Genomic DNA, 6,000 nt, shown 5'->3' with positions numbered 1-6,000 from the left:
TAAAATATATTTATTGGGCCAATTTCGAATATTTGCATATATTCCAAAAATATATTTCAAATATATTTCTTTTGTGTATGGGAGCCCTTCAGCTGAGATTGCAATCAGCAGTGTTTGAAAGGCACAAGGCTGAAATCTATTCTGTTTTGAATGTGTGGTTCACAGTTTTGACAGCAGTGTGTTAGCATTTGAACAAAGTGCTGTAAATCCACAGTGTTGTGCAGGTTGTGGTTAAAGTCATGGGATAAGTGTGCAGAGTTTTGAAAACTGTGTTCAAGCAATGAAAAACGAACTAGAGTTTGGTCCACATGAACTGCTGCTGTGCAGACTGTAGTTAGAGTTTTGCACATGTGACTCCAGTTGTGCCCACTGTCGTTTAGCAATCGAAAAATCTGTAATGTTATCAAAAATAAAAGTTACATCTTTCATAAATTTGACACATGATTTCATAAAGTTACATCACAGCCCGGTCGATATCATAATTTTATCTCACCCCAGGGTATGGGTAAACATCTTACAAGAAAAGATTCACACAGTTGCCTATTGGCCTATATTGATCTATCCAACACTCAATTAAAATTAACCCTTTCATGCATGAATTATGATAACCTCAGTCAGGATTTTTTTTCCTATGTGTTTTTATTGCTCTTAGGGCATGAAAAACAATAATTGATTTTTATTTTATTTTTTTACAAATTTTTCAAAGAGATCTTCAGATGTCCACTTGAGTGGACAGCATGCGGTTAGTTTAAACTGAAGACATACTGTATTAAATATAAGACAATAATCAAACAGATAAAGTATGTGAATTTAACAAACTAATCAATGCAATTATATCAAATAATGTGAAAACTATAAAATATATACAAAAAATATAAATGCAAAATATTGCAAAGGCTTCATACAACTTCATACAAGTTGCACTTCGCGTATCTATGATATCAGAACATGAGGACGTGATTCCATCAGAATTTTCAACAGTCTGTCAAGGTACTACTGTAACTCAGATGCTCCCTCCAGTGCACCAGAGTATGGAGATTTACCCTTATTAGCTGATAATTCTGATTATGTTCAAGATGGACATGCACATTTCTATCATAGCCCTCCTCTGAGAAAACCTAGCGATACGTTTTTTCAATCTCATCTGAAATGATCAGCAGAGGTGGACGAAGTACACAACTTCCTTACTTGAGTAAAAGTATAGATACTACTGGTCAAATATTACTCCGTTACAAGTAAAAGTTGCAAAGACCTATTTTTACTTAAGTAAAAGTACAGAAGTACTCATTTTTAAAAGTACTTAAGTATCAAAAGTAAAAAGTAAATGTCAATGCATTGTTTTATTATTGTTGCATTGTTGTATGTAATACTTAAAGTACCGTATGCCTCTGAATCTATGTCTGCATACCTACCCTCTTGTCAATATCAAATTTATTTCTAGAACACAGTTCCAGTAGTGGGATTGAATGTGAGATTAAATAAGTGCAATAACGTCCACAATGGTTTCGGACACCCAAATGGCTGTCCCCTTAAATAGTGCCCTATTTAAAAATGTTTGGCTTTTAGTATGAATATGTTAGCCTTATTGTTATCTATAAGCTAGTGTGCTCCAAAAAAGTGACAAAATTCGCATTTAGAAAACCAAACCCAACGTTGAAAATGAAAATCAGGTTTATGTCAGAATCCAATGTCAGACTGACGTTGCAACGTTGGACAAACGTTGTATTGTGGTTGAAAATGAAAATCGGGTTGACGTCAGAAACCAACATCAGTCGGGTTCTGACGTCAACCTGACTTTTATTTTCAATCAATATCCAACGTCAATCTGACGTCAGGTTCTGATGTCAATCAGATGCAGGGTTCTGACGTCAACCCGACTTTCATTTCCAACCAAAATGCAACCCCTGAGACCAAAATCATGCATTGACTGATGTTACTTTCTACTCAAGGACCTTGACAGAATTGTAGTGGAGTAAAAAGTACGATATTTGTCTTTCAAATGTAGTGAAGTTAAAATAAAAAGTTTCCAGAAAAAATAATACTCAAGTAAAGTACAGATACTCAAAAAGTGTACTTAAGTACAGTACTCAAGTAAATGTACTTTGTTACTGTCCACCTCTGATGATCAGTGTTGGGGGTAACGCATTACAAGTAACATGCATAACGCATTCAGATTACTTTTTTGATGTTACAAGTAAAGTAATGTGTTACAAGTAACATGCATTACCTACCCAGATTACTTTTTGATCTACACTCTTAGAAGGAATGTGTAGAAAAATTACACAAATTATGTGTAACACTCTAATTTACACATTTTGTGTCAATATTAACTAAAACTGTGTATAAAAAAAAATCTATTTTACACATATCCATGTGTAGTTTAAAGTTTACACAACTTGGGTATTTACTCAAAGCATTTAACACATTATGAGTAGACTGATGTGCTTACACATTTTAATGTGTTAATTTTTATAACGCGACCGTTATTTAAATTAGCTAGTCAAACTGAACCAACCAATAAGGTGACTTTTGAGTGAACATAATCCAGTTCCAGTCAGTTGCAGTTCAGTAACGTTAACGTTAGTAGATAAAAGTCTGTTAACGACAGCAACTATTTTGTTTTTACTATATTGTTGAAAATAAAACATGTACCTTATCACTTCGTTATCGACTACCCCTCGCGTCAAAACTGTTCGTGAAAACCACCTCTTTACCAGGGAGGAGATGATTCGCGCCGAATCACGCCGGTGATGCTCAAGGTCATGAGGTAAGCTGTACTTGAATTATTTTTTTTACTCATGTTCATTTTCAAAAACAATATTTCCTGCTACTGTTATTTTAATACTGGCTTAAAAGCTAGGTTACGACGAGATTTTGCGGGCAAAAAACTCGACTTTTGTCATAGTGTAACGTTAGCAGTTAAAGTTAGGTGAAGAACGGCTAAACCAAGCAGCTTTATGTTGACCAATGCTGCGAATTTGCGTGGAAACCCCGATTCAAAATCGGCATAATTTTTTTCCACTTTCACACGAAATTCCAGATAATGAAGAGACCTTTATTAATGGATTTTACACGCAAAATTTCGCCAAGCAATGGTAGCTAAACGTGACCGCACCTAGATTGTAACTTACAGTGCTACTCGATTTACAATACACAAAATGTTATTTGTAAGGGTGTTTTAAAAATCGTCTACTCTTTATTAATTTGATTAACGTTACGTATAAAATGTAATCGTAGTAGTGGATTTGAAAGTTTGCTGAAATGATTAGCAATATGTCATAAGTGCTCTTGAGTGATGTGCAGGCTAGGTAACGTTAACTGTTAGCATACAATAACGTTACATGTGCTAACTTTATATAAAATAAGTGACCTTTGCATTATGTCTAATATTTATTACACAGCAAATGAACCAATCAGAAGATGGACCATTTTCCACCGACCACCGTGTTCAGTCTCACCAGATTTAATTTATTCAGGTAAGCATTGCAGTAAAACTCACTAAATCATTAATTCATATCAAATCAAGGATTCTAAACAACTTAAGTTTTTATTTTTGCATTTATTTGATCTATTATTAGGCCAAGGAGTCCGACCTGACCAGGAAGGTGCCTAATAAGCATAGCCTATCAGCGCACAGGTAGGTTAACTACTGAGGGAAAGAAAAAGATCATCACATGGGGATTTCTTGCATCATGTATCTTACTGTGTATTTGTCTCAAACAGCTGTCCCTTCACTGCAAACAAGTTGAAATTGGCTAGCCTAAATCCCTGATTGCAGTTAAGCCTACGAATCTCAGCATTTTTGGAGAGAATTAAGGAAATGTAAGTATTAAAATTTAATCTGGCATAATTTAGTTTACAGTTCAACTGAAATGTTTGAATGTGCTGACAAAAGGGTGTTACTTACAAATATATATATTCTGAATTATAGTATGATGGAGATTAAAAACAATTTGATGCTTGTGTAATTTTCTCCTCTCTCTCTCTCCCTATTATATTTTTATATAGTGTTGGAACTGCGATCTTCTCTGAAGAAGAACTGAGCACATTTGTGTTGGTGGACACGTTTGCATCCAGGAAACAGGGGACTGATGCATATGTCACACTTTTCTGGAAACACTTCAGGAGTTTCAAAGTCGCGATCTGATTGGTTGAATTCTACAGGATGTTCGGGAGATGTGAGTGTCGTGTTCTTTATCGGTTCGCCTGGAAACAAATGCCGTGACACCAAAACCCCTCGTGGAAGAAGAATGCTATTGTGCTTACAACTGTGACAATGAGCGCTTACCAGGATCAACTAAACACTGGATTTTCAAAAGTACTTGAAGTTCGCGGCTCCATTGTTTAACGTTCTTGAATGAATAATTTATTAGATGCAGCCAGTCTGTTATTGTAGGGACATCAACATCATATATTATCACGCCCCTAAACATGACGCAGAACAAAACGAACTGTGATTGGTTGCGTTACATGTCAGTCAAACGTCCTCTTGGGTGGTCCAGACATTGATACTAATAATGAGAACTGTTTCTTGAGCATCAAATCATCGTATAAGAGTGATTTCTGAAGGATCATGTGACACTGAAAACTTGGAGTAATGATGCTGAAAATTCAGCTTTGATCACATGAATAAAATATTTTTTAAATATATTCAAATAGAAAACAGCTGTTTTACATTGTAATAATATTTCACAATATTTACTGTTTTTACTGTACTTTTGTATCAAATAAAATATTTGGTGAGCATAAGAGATTTCTTTCAAAAACATTAAAATGCTTAATATTTTCTAAACTTGGCCACCAATGTACATCAAGCCAAAAATGTTTTGGAAATAAGTGAAATTATTTTGAAGGTGGGGAAGTGTGTCATGTTACCTAATGAGATTGAGAAAATAACTGTTTTATCCTATGTTGGACATTTCCTTTTTGACTGCTTTAAATTGTATTGTTCTATTCTGGATTGAATTTAATTGTTGATATGTCAGTCATAATAAATAAGATAATCAACCACAGACTTTATTTTGTCAAATGCTTATTTTGTTTAGGATTTAGGATTTTAGATACCTTTCTTAACACAGTGTGTGTAGCCAAGGATAGCACATAATGTGGTAATGTTACACATGTTTACACATCTTTTACACATATTTTACACATGTTTACACATCTTTTATGTTAACCTTTCTGACACATTTAGTGTGTTAAACTCATTAACACAGTGAATGAGTTGAAATTAACACAAATCTAGTAGTCCTGGAGCTCACCCACGGATGTGTTAAAATTTAACACAGGTTGTGTCATTTTTGACACATTCTTTCTAAGAGTGTAACAAGTAATTAACTACAAGTAATATGCATTACCTAATCAGATTACTTTTTGATGTAATGAGTAAAGAAACGCATTACAAGTAACATGCATTACGTAATCAGATTACTTTTTGATGTTATGAGTAAAGAAACGCATTACAATAACGCACATTACATAATCAGATTACTTTTTGATGTTATGAGAAAGGAAACGCATTACAAGTAACATGCATTATGTAATCAGATTACTTTTTGATGTTATGAGTAAAGAAACGCATTAAAAGTAATATGCATTACGTAATCAGATTACTTTTGGATGTTATTAGTAAAAAAACGCATTACAATAACATGCATTACGAAATCAGATTACTTTTTGATCTAACAAGTAAAGTAATGCATTACAAGTGTCATACATAATGTAATCACATGACTTTTTTCGATGTCAATTAAAATTACATTCTAATAATACAAATATATTTATTTACAGTAGAAAAAGTCAATGCATATTAAGTTTTTAAGTTTTAAATTTCAAAAACAATATTCACATTATAATTATGAATTGTAGCTGAAATATAGCCATTGCATGCATGACGCCCACTACAGTGGACATGTGATTAATCAGAGTTTTCTCTCAATCTAAAATCAAAACTTGGAAAATTTTACTGTGATATGACTCATTAGATATTGCTTTATGCTG

The 6,000-nt window shown here is 33.6% G+C and overlaps 1 long non-coding RNA gene across 1 annotated transcript; it reads left to right on the top strand.

Moving 5' to 3' along the window:
• The first annotated feature begins 2,524 nt into the window (after window positions 1-2,524).
• LOC308697019 lies at window positions 2,525-5,012 on the top strand. The gene is made up of 5 exons (XR_014030883.1): window positions 2,525-2,767; window positions 3,402-3,476; window positions 3,579-3,637; window positions 3,724-3,822; window positions 4,009-5,012. It is a non-coding gene; the product is annotated as an uncharacterized lncRNA (long non-coding RNA).
• Window positions 5,013-6,000: the final 988 nt, after the last annotated feature.

Source organism: Scardinius erythrophthalmus (genome assembly GCF_964197995.2).
Source record: "Scardinius erythrophthalmus genome assembly, chromosome: 10".
Taxonomy (NCBI): domain Eukaryota; kingdom Metazoa; phylum Chordata; class Actinopteri; order Cypriniformes; family Leuciscidae; genus Scardinius; species Scardinius erythrophthalmus.
This window is presented reverse-complemented; position numbering and strand designations above follow the sequence as displayed.